General features: G+C 38.9%; 1 pseudogene; it reads left to right on the top strand.

Moving 5' to 3' along the window:
- Positions 1-1,056: 1,056 nt before the first annotated feature.
- Positions 1,057-4,711, top strand: LOC139783478 (BMP-binding endothelial regulator protein-like; annotated as a pseudogene).
- The last annotated feature ends 11,244 nt before the right edge of the window (positions 4,712-15,955 follow it).

Genomic DNA, 15,955 nt, shown 5'->3' with positions numbered 1-15,955 from the left:
AATGCTCTCGCCGCGCAATTAAGACTGGAATGTTCCGTCGATATAACGGGGGAGAACGATAATGATTGAAAATTACAGCGCCGCTTCTATCCGACGAAAAACGTACAGACGATAACGTGTATGTTGTAACGTTCTCTTTCGCGGTTTTTTTTTTTTTTTTTTTTTTTCGGAATAACGTAACCACGTTACCACGTAAATTTAACACGATGTCTCAGTAAGATCTCACATCCCCAGACAACATGTATATCTAAAAGACGTTTTTCTTAAGACGGTTTTTTTTAAACTTTACCAGAAGTTGTCGTAAAAACATCTTCAAAACTTTCCGAATAAATGTCTGAAAGTTGGTTTTTATAGACATTTTTGGAATATACCCAGATATTTACAATTTACATTATCGACTATAACGTTTACAGATTAAAATACATGATACGGCCAATTTGAATATAACATAGCCTATAAAAATATTTACTGCCAGCTAATCTGGTACTCAGGTATTTTGCATTATTTATGTCACAACAATCTTAGGCGAAGCTGTTCGGAACGCGTTAACAAGAGGAAGAATACGAAACAGAAGCTGGAATTATCTGAGATACATCGGTATATTAATGATTTAACACTTACATAACTTTGCTAACGACAAAACCGCAATCTGCGTCGTACAGACAGATTGTTATCAAAGTATATAAATATTAATTATTACCGATTCACATCAAGCAACACTAGCTCCTCTGTCGTCTTTTTCCTTTTGTTAACGCGTTTTCGCATTATTAATTTTTATTTTACAATATGTCTAAAAGTGGTCGTTTAAATTAATTAAAATAAAACGTCTATACTTCAAAGACATCTTTCTGATAGTTTTATAAAATGTCTTATAAAAGTATAAGGCGTCTTTTAGACATCTTTAAGATGTCATAATATTCTCTGAGATCATACGAATAGTACAATTGTGATCTTTTTCTATGTTGCGTATCTGTATTACGCATAAATTAATATTTTTTGACGCGTCCGAATACAGAGAAAAATAAGCAAACAATTCGATCTTGCCGCGTTTTGCAGGATGCTTAGTAAATGGACAGAAGGTAACGGAGGACAGGTCGGTGACAACGACGGAGGATCCATGCGTAACTTGCAAGTGCAACAAGGGGCATCTCACCTGCGCGAAGCAGCCTGTCCGACGCTCAATTGTCCTGCCTCGAGGATCGTCGATGAATCTGGGGAATGCTGTCCACACTGTCGAGGTGAAAGGAGTTACATAACTTTCATTATTCGAGATGAATATCGCGTCTCTGCTCCGAAAGAAATTATCTGTTTCCAAAATAACGATCCTCGAATTGAGCAGTTGAAAAGAAGGAAATCTATTTCGTATTGTTATTATTCGCTCATATATTTTCGCTTTCTTACTTTTATTCTTACTTTTATTTTCAATTTGGATTCAGTAATAATACGTTATTGTTTTTTTTTAACGACGTATAAGCTTGCTAATTATAAAATCATATAAAGATATGGATTGCCTTATTGCGTAAGCATTTCGATGCCGAGCGATCAAATTAATATATATATAGTATAGTGATCGGAGTTTTATTTCAACATTTTTCAAAGGAACATTTTCTAGGCAATTGCACAAACAATTAAAGTCACTTTGAATTTATAGGTCATTCCGATCTCTCTCACAATACCAGAGATATTGCGCGAACCGGTTTTATACGAATCTGATTATTTTCCAATGTCGCAATTGCGTAAAAACCAGCCGCACGTAATATTACGATTGTCATCTAGCCATCCAAGAATATACGTGCTGCAGTCATTTAGCTGTGGCATATCTCACTACAACTTTCATATTCTGTATTAAAATATAATGCAAAGTATGAAAATATGAAATTATACCATAATTACGTCGGATAGAAATGCGAGTGATAGCGTTAAGACTGCATAAATTAAAAAATACTACATAAAATTAATATCAAATTTTCAATATCATTGTCTCTAGATACTCATATGTATCTCACTGTAGATTGTAGATTCGATACGATTTTATGCGTGAGAAAATAATTCGCGTAATTACCGCACAACAAGAAAACGACTCAGAAACGTTTCGCTTATAGTGCGATCATTTGTGGTAGCGCATATTCAAGTTAAAGGATTAAAAAACACTGCTTTTGTCACACAGGCAGCGCAAGATTCTTCTCGCCTCCGAAAGGCGCGTGCATGCTCGGCACGCGTTTATACAACTCGGGCAGTGAGTTCTACGCGGATCCCTGCACGCACTGCAAATGCATCAATTCGGCGATCTCGTGCGTAAGGGACACTTGTCCGGTGCTGGAATGTCCCAAGGAGCATCAGGTGCAAGGCAGCCACTGTTGTCCGAATTGCTTGCTCGTCGAGGAGAGCAGAGCCTCTTGCTCTTACGGCGGAAGAACTTATGTGGCGAGTATCACGCTTTTATTCGTCGTCATGCAATCTTATTCATCGCGTGAGCAAACGTGATTGCGAAATGAGAAACTGAACTAAAGGAATATATCGAACAGATAGCTGTGAAATTTTGACATACATAGCTCTAATTAGAACTAAAGAATATTGTTTTAATAATATTTTGATCCAAATTAATTAATTGAGATTAATTAATTAACATTCTTTTAAGTAAAAATTAATTTTGTTGCTTAAATCTCCTCGAGATATTTTCATTTCGTATCTATTTACGTTGCCGTTGAGCGGCGTTTTCGTCTTATCGTGGTTTAAACGACCTTTTTTGTCCTAGGCAGGATGGCGAAAATTGGAAGCTGGATTCCTGCAAGACATGCACCTGCAAACAGGGAAAAGTACGCTGCGCAATGCCTCAATGCCCGCCGATAATCTTTCCCTGCCCACCAAATTCCAAGTTCGAGCATCCGGAGGGTCAATGCTGTCCGCGATGTGTCGAGCGTGAGTTTTGTGGTGCTACCACACCTTACAAAACTGGTATATATGCGCACATACATTTAAGACATTAAAATGATCAATTTTTCCAGGTGACGGAGTTTGCACGGTTTTCGGAGACCCGCATTATCGTACGTTCGACGGTAAATTCTATAGCTTCAAGGGACCGTGCAGGTACCAGCTGGTTACCGATTGTTTCTCTCACACATTCAGCATACGCGTGACCAATGACGCCAGAAGAACGAAGTTCTCAGCGTGGACCAAAACTATTGCCATAAAGGTGCGTTAAATTACACGAAGGTTTTAACAAATTGTAGTACATGACGAATTTAACATTCGCTTCCTTGAACCGAGCATCATAAACTGGTTTTTAAAGAAAGCTATAAAAGAAGTTACATAAAATATCATTACCGCATTCGAATTTTATCGAATATCGAATAACATCACATCATTCATACAATAATGTCACCTATTCGAATAATAGCATATCATTTAAAACTGGTTTTAACGTTTTTCAAAAGATAATTCATAATTTTCCATTGTATGCAATGAGACTATAGATTCCGACTAAATAAACTGGCATTGCGAGACAAAGTCTACCCTGACGCGAAGCTCTCTTGCTCTATTCAAAAGAATTGTATCGAATCGGACGAAAAATAAGAGAAACGAAGAAACTTTCGTGTTATTACCTCCCGCGCGATCACTGTTGCAGATCGGCGATCTGAACGTGAATCTTGGTCAGAAAAGGAGAGTGAAGGTGAACGGGAAGAAGGTGGATGTTCCTTATCGCATCCCTAACCGACTGGACATCAACCGTACGGATGAGGAGTGTGCTCGTCAATACGCGGATCGGAATCAAAGTCCTTTGGGACGGTATAGCTTTCTCGAAGTGTCGTGCCTTCGTCGTACAGAGGTCCACTGTGCGGTCTTGCGGTAACTTTAATTCCCAAATCAAAGATGACTTACTGTGCGACAAGGACGAGTGGTGCCGATCCGCAGCAGTTTGGCCAATCCTGGGCCGTGGGTGCTAACAAGAAGATGTGCATCCGAACCCCGAGAATAGGAAATACTACCAGGCAGAGACGTTGCCGAGAAGAAAAGATCAGCGGTATTCTATATAATACTTATTCATTTTCTTACTGATATATCTTCTACAGAATATCAGAAGTAAAAAAGAACATTTTCATTATAAGATAATTTTATATAGCTACAAGCAATAGCTGTAAAATAATTTCTTTAATGTCCTTTTTTAATGTCCTAATTCTTTAATATTCTTAATATTTACATTTATAAAAAATACAGCTTTAATATTGCCAGTTGCTATTAATACAGATATAAAACTATCAAACTAACATTCTTAATTAAATCCATATAATTATAGTATTATTGCTGGCAACTATTTTTTCTTTTTCATTATTTGATCTATTGTTTCAATAATATCGCCAACAAAAGTTTTCCAAAATTTATTCTATGCCTATTTCGAAATAAACGCTTTACACTTTCTATCACAATGCCATCAACATTTACTTCTCTGTGATTGCAGATTATGTAATCGACTGAAATCACAGATCTTCTATCCTGCCATAAAAAGGTGAATCCGGCGATGTACTACAAAGCCTGCCTTCAAGATATGTGTGAGTGCCCGACCCAGCACTGTTATTGCGAGTCCTTCATGGCGTACGCGCACCAATGCAAGCGACTCGACATCCCGCTGCCGCACTGGCGGAAAGCCACGAGGTGTCGAACCGTTTGGGACCAGCCAATAAGTCCGACGAATTTCGCTCGCCGCTTACATTAATCGCGCACTTTGTCCACTGCCGCGTCCGGCCTCTAAAAAAACTCTATCCGAGGGACGTGCAGCGAGAACGGCCGCATCGAACTCGGTGTACATTCTGCATGCATTTAGAGAAATCACTCTATATATGTGATCCCATTCCTTTTTTCCCGTTCTCCTTTCTAAGATAACGTTTTAATATACGCGAATAATGAAGAAGAGACGCGATGTTGGAACTGACATCTAAAATTAATTTGCGCGTTTGTTCTGTACGTAGAGCTATATGGGACTCTGAAACACGCGCGCGAGATAGTCAAAGAAGAATAAAATTCTATCCGGAATTCGGTATTGGTTTTTGAAACTCAAGTTTTCGTTGAGTGAGAATAAGCTTCCGATTAAATACTCACAATCAATAATAACACAAAGAACGTAGTACTCTTCTTAATACCCATATGCCCTATGACATATACCGCGAGGGATTAATACAAAATAAGTATTCATAAATGCTTATTTATTCGTGGAGCAACGTAATGCACGCGGCACTTATAAGTCTGCCGTCTATAATGAGAAACGGCAATAGACCGTTAATGCGGTAGAAAATGTTTCGCTGCTTGCGCTGCAAATGTAATACGAACGGCTATACGTATGTCGACTGACACGCCGCGTCGGAATAATCGTGGTGTTGTATTACGACAAACGACGTATGTAACTGTTAACAATGATGAGCATAAAATAGTTGAAATTTTCTCTCGGCTTTGCAAGCCACCAGCTTGACGTCTCCTCTTCACATTCTTCGCGATGTATCTTTCTATTCCAAGAGCTCCTTCTGTCTGCGGAGCGCGCAGACCGGACGCGGCGGAGTGCTCGGCGAGAATCTACTAGTCACCACTTCGTATCAATATGCATTAACGGTAAGTTCCTGTGCCCCCGTGTTAATAACGTCGAGTAGTGCCTAGGGACGCACTCGAGCCGGAGTAGTACTTTCACATAGTTATGACGAGAAAAAAAATCTCAAATTTAACAATCGTATAAATAATTATATGCTAATTATAACTACAGAAAAATATATACACGAAATATTACGCAAAAAAAGATTCTTTTACCATCGAATAAAAATCTGATTTGCAAGTTACGTTAATTCAGGGGCTGCGTTCGGGGAGCGCGCTATTAGCGCTATTGCATCATTCTATCTTTATCGCTCATCAAGTGTAGAACAAGGATAGAATAAGCAAATAGCGCTAATAGCGCGCTCCCCGAACGCAGCCATGATCGCACGCTTTTAGAAAAGAGGAAAAAGCTCAATATCTGCTTTGTTTATATTTTTTATTTCTAATTTACTTTTGTAATATAACTCGTACCAGAAAATACCTATATTCTTCAAAATACAAAATTATATTTTTTCCATTATTGTGGTACCTTTAAAAATTATAAATATATTTAGAATTTACAAGTATTTCTTTTATGAATCTTTTTTATAGATACAGGGTACAACGTAGAAATAAGATCACTCTTACGTAGAATCAAAAAACGTGTTTAATTCAGTTTTAAGTTTCCTAAATTAGCATAATTTTGAAATTTAAGTCATCGACTGGTTACACAGACCTACAACCACTACTTTTAAGAAGTCATTCACATCTGATTATTATTTTATTCTTATAGCGAATTTTTTCAGTCAGACTCTGACTCGAGTGTCTCTAGTAGCAACTGTTCGTCGACGCGGAGCGGCGGTGATTTCGCGCTCATTCGTATGGAAATCTCACGTGGGTCACAGCAGCACAAGTACGCAGCCATGACGCCCGGAAACATGGATCTCACGTGTGTGTATGTGTGCGTCAACCGATTTCACGCGAAATCCTGTAGATCCGAGAGGAAGCATCGCGAGTCGAGCTAGAGTCGTGCAAATGTAGGAAAATGGATGATCTTGCGTCGCACAGAGCGAGAAGCACAAAAAGCAAAAACTTATATCCAGCGCTAAATTAAAACTTGGCGCAATTTAATCCTGAACCTTTACGTCGTAGATGTAGATTCGCGTACGTTATTGTGAATCGAGAACATGTTTAGCTTTAGGATCGTCCCTTCTGTGTGGGACGTTGAATTATTATCGAACAAAATTGAGGTGACACCGTGTTTGACAAAATGTAGTATCATTGATTGTATTGTAACCGCATAATTATCATCGACATTTTTTAATAATTGTAAATGCTGCCTTATGAATTTTATATGTATACTTCACTGAGAGACTTATGATGTACGATCACCCAAATGAAGGGAACAGGAATAGAACTCTATTGGGCAACAAACATACTGACAAAACGAAAATCGGTATGTTTGAATTCGTGAGGACGACTTTGCAATTAGCAGCAGATGGCGATGTCTTGTAATGTTTCGGAACACCGTGCAGTATTTCGGCCGATGAGCAGGCTCGCGGCATAGCATGTACATCCCAGTTTAACGCAATCGATTATTTGTATATGTATGTACACATATAAATATGTATGGATTCGCGGATCCTTGGCTCCACAGATCTGTGTCTCTGTAGTCTGTACCGAACCCTGTATTCACGTATCTATGCTCGTATCTTTTCGCGGATCTCCGCGTCAGTTGCAGTACAACGATTCGTTGAATCTATTTGAATCATAGATCTGTGATTTCTCAAACTCTCGCTTTCCAAGATCTTCGAATCCGATTAAATCCGGAGATCCGTAAATCGCAAATCTAAACGGTTTTTTAAACGCGTTGCTCCTTTAGTTCACAAGTTTACAATTCCACGAATCTTTTGAATCGCGCGATCGCTCTCTTGGGATCTATAAATTCCCGGGGTATCCTCAGATCTATAAATTCCCACGGATCTAGATACATACATAGATACTAATATATTCGCTCGGAATATAATAAATTCAGATCCACGAATCGTGTTTGCGTCGTACGAGTCGTGGTTCCGCAAATATGTTCTATTTCTAGATCCGTGGTGCTATAAATTTCTGATCTTAACGTAGATCCCTCGATTTACACAGATCCTTGGATTCACAGGCCCCCCGCTGTTTATCACTCTTACATTTTCGTCATGTAGAATTAGGAGGGATTATTTTCCCCGTTTCGTCTTCGACGACGAGCACACCTTTTTTTATATTATGTATACAACACATATCTAAGTAGCGTGTAACGTAAACGTTTATATATACTTTAGCTTTAACGATGCGTTTACAAATTGTACATAGAAAGACACGATTATTAACGTTAAGCGAGCACTAAACATGGTTTCTAATAATGTGCCACGATTTTTAACGCTCTTCACCTATTATTCCCTTTTTTACTCCGTTTTTTTTGTTCGATTTTCTCTCTCTCTTTCTACCTACTTCCTCCCTGTATCTCTATCTTAGCAAATTGTTATGGAATTTCGCAAAAGAATAGCTATTTTATTAAAGCTATTTTATTAAAGTTACTTTTGCGGAAGGTCACAAGGAAACGAGATTCTTTTTAACTCAGTAAAACTGTACATAGCTAAAATACACTATAATTAATTATCACCGACGACGAGTTTTGACGAGGAATCAAACCAATTCTGTATACCGGGTAGTCCAAAGCGTTAGCCAATTTTTGTCGACTTTAGCGTAGAGTCATAGTGTAGAACAGAGAGTTACGAGCGTAATAAATCAATTATATTCGTAGACACCGTGTCTCTGTGTAAAATTCCGCCCCCCCTCTCTCTTTCTTCTATACTCTTTCTTCTATTCTCTAGGGTAATCCTAAATAAGTGTGAAAAATTTTAGGAGATAATTTTTTGTCAAAAATTAAAGGAAGTTTTTCATATAAACATATACCTACTCAAAGGAGGAAAGTAAAAATTTGGAGGTGTGTGTGTACTCCTCAGGAAAAGATATAGGAATATATATTTACATGAAAGACCCTCTCTTAATTTTCGACAAAGAATCATCTCCCAAAGTTTTTTGCACTTATTTAGAATCACTCTGTATATGTATATAGAAAATCAACATAAAATTATGATGAAGTTAAAGATGACAAAAATATCAACTAATATTTGACATCGACTATTTGTCGACGCATCGACGTTGAGTTGACGTCGATTCGCCTAATCATTTTTGGCTGGTACATTTTTAAAATATCATAAATGTTTTCTATATGTACCAAGAAAGAAAGCTTTATAAGGGCCACATCAAAACCACTTCTCCTTCTTACTCGGAAAAGATTAAAAGTAACTTTAAGCACGCTTTGATTAACATATTGATTGCTGCTATATATTTATTTTAATTAATTTTATTCTCGATGTCGTTTCTGCATCGGCATTATATTTTAATATGCTACTTAATTGTATTTATTCTTTATCAAAACCAAAACACAAGAGAAATTTTATTTCCTTTGCTCCAAAAAAAGCGAATTAACAAATAACTGGAATTTAATTATGTATCAACAACTACGAATTAAGGACGTTCTCCGGTCCTTATACTAGAGAAAATCGATTTTCTTTAGATTTTCTTGAAACTGTGAATATATGTTAATTTAGGTGTGCTTTATGCGTGGTATAAATTTCAGTACCTCTTCCGGTATAAAAAATAAAGATACTGAGCCTCAAAGTTTCAACTTTTACTAATGAAAAAATTTTCCAGGCCAAACGGTAAGAGATACGAGGTTAGTCAAAAGGACCAAAGTTGCTCCTCTCGTCGAGTTCTATAAGGAAAAAATGCCAAAATTAAAAAAAATTAAATTAAAAAATTTTTTTTGGTAAAAATTGAAACTGAGGCTCAGTATCTTGATTTTTTATACCGGAAGAGGTACTGAAATTTATACCACGCATAAAGCACACCTAAATTAACGTATATTCACAGTTTCAAGAAAATCTAAAGAAAATCGATTTTCTCTAGTATAAGGACCGGAGAACGTCCTTAACTCGTATTCGGCAGTCACCGTGTTAACTTAATCGGCGATTAACTCAACAGGCAGAATTGCTCGCGATAAAACGCTGGATTATGGGCGCAATCCACTAGACGTTTCAAACGCTTCAGAGCATTATTTTGTCCTTGTTTAACATTTGATAAATAAGGATGAAATGTTTCCAAGAGCGTTTGGAGCGCCAAGCGGATCGCACTCTATATGTATAAAAAATTGTTCTGAACCTTCATATGTCAAAAAAAAAAAAAAATCCACGTAATTTTATCCACGTTAATAAAGTGGCATTATTCGACAAGTTAAAATGGGGATTAATCGAAGCTTCGTCGAAGATTCCTTTACGTAACACTAATTGTAAGTATTCAATCCATTCAAAATAAAAACACCGATAATTGACCGGATAAATCACCGAAGTGATAGCAAATCGCTAGCCTCATCCGAATCGTTTTGCACTCCGAAAAAATCTTACGGAAAATTCACAAAAGATCTCTAGAAATAGGAAACGTTACTTAACTATGAATGCCGAAAACAGGCAACCACGGAGCATCGTCCAATCCTGAGAATCACGAGTCGAAATCAGTGATGACAGACATTGAAATAAAAAAATAACTCACCGACCGAGATGCGCAACAGCGGGCGGAGAGTGAGCGGAGTTGTAGATAACACTGCGTTGATCTGTAACAGAAATATTTTTACATTAAAGCAGCGCCCAAGAAGATCGACACTTGAAATAAATAATTATCGCGCCCGGCAAATTTTTAAAACGTTATTTTAACAGATATCTGATTTTAAGGACGTTCTCCGGTCCTTATACTAGAGAAAATCGATTTTCTTAGGATTTTCTTGAAACTGTGAATATACGTTAATTTAGGTGTGCTTTATGCGTGGTATAAATTTCAGTACCTCTTCCGGTATAAAAAATAAAGATACTGAGCCTCAAAGTTTCAAAAAAAAAAATTTAAATTTAATTTTTTTTTAGTTTTGGCATTTTTTCCTTATAGAACTCGACGAGAGGAGCAACTTTGGTCCTCTTGACCAACCTCGTATCTCTTACCGTTTGGCCTGGAAAACCTTTTCATTAGTAAAAGTTGAAACTTTGAGGCTCAGTATCTTTATTTTTTTTACCCCTGGTTTTCATGCACGCGTTGCCGCGCACCAAACGCACGCGTTTGAAAAAAGTACGCATTTGATTGGTGTAACCTATGGAGACGGCAAGTTTGACGCACGTTATAACGCGCGGAGATGCGTACATGGAAATCAGGGAGTTATTCTGAAGCCGCGCGACACGACGCGAGACGCGAATCAAGTTGACGGTTGAAAAAAGTGAGACCGATTATCCAAAAGAATGCGACATACCTCGGCATCCGTATAAATTCCGCGAAACACATATATAAATGAACATTCGATATATCACAGTTTTTCGTAATCTGAACTGTCGGAGTCCGATACGTGTATTACTCCGCGATTCGTGGCGGGAGCGGGGGCCACGGGCCGCGGGCGAGTGACTCGGCACAGTGCGCGATGCGCGGTCGGTGTGCGTAGTCTCTCTCTCAGCGTACCCTTACCCCCACTCTAACCCCACTACTCGTGTTACCGCGGCGCGGCGCGGCGCGGGCGTGTCACACGTATGGCAAAACCGTTATTATTTTTTCAATATTCGAACTTTTTCTATAACTTTCCAATAAAGCATTTTGAGACCTATTTTTCTATAACATTTTTTTCTTATTTCTCTCTGCTCATAGAACATACTTACTATTAAAGTTTGAGGGCAGCTTACATTAAAGTTTGGGGTGGGCAGCTAATCAGAATAACGCGCCATTTTCGAGGTATAGTCACGTGACGGATAGGGAAAGGAGTATAAATAGCAGCATCGACTGCGGAGCTATCATTATCTTTTAGGCTCTCGAAGGCTATAGGTCACAGATCACGAGCAATGGAAGCGTTTAGGAGAATTGTTTCATATTTTGATATATTTATACAAAAGAGATTGGACGTCATCAAACAGCTGCCTCTTGAAATATCCAACATGATCTTTGGCGTGTTGGGCAACCGATCTCTCCGGACGGTTTCAACGGTGTCTGAAGCATGGGAAACGATATCTATGGATGAACGGAGACGCAGGCTCCGTCTTGCGAAATTAAACGTAATGAAAATGTAATAAAATGTAAACCTGTAAAATGTAATAAAATTCTAACGTTCAAATTCAATGAACGAAACGGCACATGTACAAGGGTGGGGGATGGGGGAGTGGGGGGAGTGGGGTGGAGGGAGGGCAGCCAATTAGAACGCGCCATTTTCGGGGTAGCCACGTGACGGATAGGGAAAGGAGTATAAATAGCAGCATCGACTGCGGAACTATCATTAGAGCAGCAGCGGTGGAGCATACTCGGTTATCGCATTATCCAAGTTTGTCTTCGACTCTGCGAGTTCTGAGTCTTGTGAGAGCTGTGCCGACGAGGGCTACCTTGGTGCTGCTGGAGAGGTTGAAGGCTGGACGGCGGAGCCGGCACAGTGTCTCCGGAGAAGCGGGCGTCTGGACACCCCTCCAAATCGGAGGGTAAGAAGACTACGGGGCTGCCGCTTAAGCGACAGGCTGAAGACGACTCTTCCGCCACTCTGGCTTGGAAAAATTACCCCGCATAGAAACCGACTCTACATTACAAGGTAAATTCAATACAACTAATCGCTTCCAATGCCTGGCAGAGACTATATAGATTTGCTTGAGAGAGACGATGAGGAATGCGTAGGTCAGTCAAAAAGTGAGCATGTGAGTAGATTAACTAATCGTGACGAAGAATTATTTGAAAATTCGGATGAACATAAAGCAACTAAACCCCCCCCCCCCGATCTATCTTGCAACTAGGATACATGACTATGCTGAATTCGCGAATCTACTGAAGCAAAGTGTTGGTGAAAATTTTCATTTGAAATACCTTGGCAATCAAATTAAAATACAGTTTTTTAAGCTAAATGATTTCGTTGGGTTTAAGAAATTTGCAATTGACAAAAAATACGCGTTTCACACTTATTCACTCCCAGAAGAGAAGACTCTTACCGTAACCTTCCAAACATCCAGAACCTAACGGTCTCCAACGAACTAAAATCTAAATATGGAATCGAAATCAACTCGTGTACACAGCTTAATGATGAAAATAGCACATATGCCACTTATAAAATTAATTTAAACGCTAAGTTCTCGCTCGCGCAATTAAGAAAGATTCGATATTTATTCTATTCTAGAATTTACTGGGATAAGTTCATTAACCGCAAAATCGTTCTGCAATGCTTTCGATGTCAGGCGTTTGGCCATACGTCAGCCAACTGTTTTAAAAAGCCAAGGTGTGTCAAATGTGCTGAGAATCACTTAACATCGGATTGTAAAAAAGATCTAAGTGCACCGGCTAAATGCTGTAACTGTTCGGGAGAGCACCCAGCTAGCTATTCAAAATGCGTATCTTATCTAAAATTTTTGGAAAAGCGCACGGCTACTCGCCCGTCTGGCTTGTTGCCGTTCGAGGTACATAACAAAGAAACTCCTGGCACACGGCGTAAAACTATGTTTTTAAACCCATCTGGTCATAACTTTCCTCTGTCGGGCAGATCGACTGCCTCAACGAACAAACAAGATTACTCACCATCAAAAACATATGCTGAAGCACTGAAACATAACGTACCAAACAATACATCTAGCAACCTCACACATACAGACGATATGGCCGACTTCAACGGCCTAATCCTTGAAATCAAAAAGCTAAGTCAACTAGTAAACATTAAATCGATGTGTAATATTATACGTGAGCTTAATAAAAAGCTAGCATCTTGCACTGATGGACTTAGCAAATTACAGATGTTCGTTGAGGCAGCCGATCTTATAAACTAAAAATGGCTCCTTCTCCCTCTTCCCTAAGGATTTGCTTGTGGAACGCCACAAGCTTAAATAATAAAGAACTTGAACTAAACCATTTCATGTGTGCTAATAACATTGATATAGCCTTAGTAACCGAAACGTGGCTACATCCAGGTAGCAAGTTACATTTTTCGGGTTATGATATTATCCGATTAGATGCTCCACGCGTTAGAGCGGGCGGATTGGCGATCGTAATTAGTAAGACTCTGCGCTTTCATACACTTCCAAACCCTGACATAGATGGATGCGAGGTTCTTTTGATAAAACTGCTTTCGGGCCTGAGCTTGACGCTGGGGGTAGTGTACATCCCCCCCAGAAAGAACTTTGACTTTGATAAATTTAATGCGATTTTTCAAGATTTGTCGAATGACAAGATACTAATAGGAGGTGATTTTAACGCTAAACACCGCTGCTGGAACAATTTCAGCAATAACAGCAGAGGCATCAAACTGCTAAACTATACAAATAAAAAAAAATATTAACATCATACACAGCTCAACATATTCGCATAGGATGCCCCGCAGGCGGCCTTCCAACAGTGATCTTTTCGTAGCTAAAAATCTGAATTACGATTATACTTGTGTAACAGCCGATGAACTTTCCTCAAACCACCTCCCAGTACTTCTGAATCTTGAGAAATCGCAAATAGAAAGAAGGTTAAATCAGTCTCGTAAAGTTAATTGGGAAACTTTCAATTCTGCAACGAATAAGTGGAGATTAAGGCATAGTCTGCTGAGCCAGGAAGAAATCGATACATGTATTCGCGACTTGCAACAGTTTCTCTGTGGAGCCTTCAAAAATGCCTCTGAAGTGCAAAACTTCAACTTCAGCCATATAACGTCTGATTCTTCTACGGCCGCAGAATTAAATAAGCTCATTAAACTCCGTAATTATTACAGAAGGAAATACCAGCATGCTGGTCTTGATAAGCATAAGCATTATCGAAATATACTTAATTCCATCATTCAAAATAAATTAAGCGAAGCTAAAAATAAAAAATGGGCGAAGCGACTGAAAAGTGCGAAGATCAGCGACAATAGTATATGGGGATTGTGGAAGGCTCTACAGAGAAATAAAACACCCGCTCCACCGTTTGATCTCGGTAACAACTCTTTTGCGTATGATCCTAAGGAAAAGGCAGAATTACTGGCGCAAAACTTTCAAAAAATCTATCAGGAAGCAGACAGCCTGGTATCTCCACATGAAAACGTTGTAAATGAATACGTTGAGCAACTGGACGAAAAGATCCCGCAATACGATTTGAAATTCATAACACCACGCCTGATTTCTAATATTATGTTAGATCCTTTCCTAACAACAAAGCCCCAGGCTCGGATAAGGTCACGACTGTTATGCTTAAAAAATCATCTTTCAAAATCGTTCTTCAGATATACTATATTATTTTAAACTCATTTCGTTTATGTTACTTTCCGTCATGTTGGAAGACGGCAAAGATTCTTGCTTTCCCCAAGCCGGGAAAGGCACAAACATCATCAATAAATTATAGGCCAATCAGCCTCCTAAGCTCGTTAAGTAAAGTGTATGAAAGAGTTTTGCTTACCCAGATTGATGCCTTCCTGTTAACTAATAATATCATTATCAATGAACAGTTCGGTTTTAAGTCTCGTCATTCTACAATTCAGCAGTTGCTTAGAGTTACGGAATTCTTTGCAATGGAAATTAACAAGAAAAGAAGCTCAGCAATGCTATTACTTGACATCCAAAAAGCATTTGACTCAGTATGGCATAAGGCCTTGCTATATAAATTAAACACTCTTAGTATGCCGGAATACATAATTAAAATCTTACGCTCTTATCTAAGGGATCGCTATTTTACAGTCACTTTTGAGGGAAAATCTTCCTCCGTTTGCAGGGCTGTGTCGGGTGTACCCCAGGGCTCCATTTTGGGGCCGGTCCTCTTCAACATATTCATTAATGACTGCTGTTACACGGCGCCGTTAATCGGGTTTAATAACATCGGTAGTTCTTAGACTAGCCAATCACACTCATTCTTCAGAAGAAGGGAATAGCTGTGATTGACCGGCCTAAGAACTACCGATGTTATAAAACCCGATTAACGGTGCCGTGTAAACGAAGTCAATGATATTCCTAAAGACCCGAACACAGAATTGGCAATTTATGCTGACGACACTGCCGTGTATACTTCTTCTTGGAGTCCGGCTTTGCTCGTCAGCAGATTGCAAAAGCATGTTGATGTCATTTTTCAGTTCTTTAGGGATTGGAAAATGACAATCAACAATGAAAAAACCGAGGCGATAATTGTAACTCGTAAAAGATTTCCAAAACCTCCTTCCATCAGGATGGAAAATTTTATGGTCCCTTGGGCTAATGAAGTTAAGTATCTTGGAGTTAAGATTGACGCGCAACTGAAGTGAAGACCTGCCATAGACGACAGGATCAGTAAAGCTCGGGGAGCCCTTAGAAAGTTGTATCCT

The sequence above is a fragment of the Temnothorax nylanderi genome, unplaced genomic scaffold (assembly GCF_030848795.1).
Source record: "Temnothorax nylanderi isolate EJ_2023f unplaced genomic scaffold, tnyl_v1.0 TNYL_tig0504_pilon, whole genome shotgun sequence".
Lineage (NCBI taxonomy): Eukaryota > Metazoa > Arthropoda > Insecta > Hymenoptera > Formicidae > Temnothorax > Temnothorax nylanderi.
The sequence above is the reverse complement of the archived record's forward strand: the minus strand, read 5'-3'. Positions and strand labels throughout refer to the sequence as shown.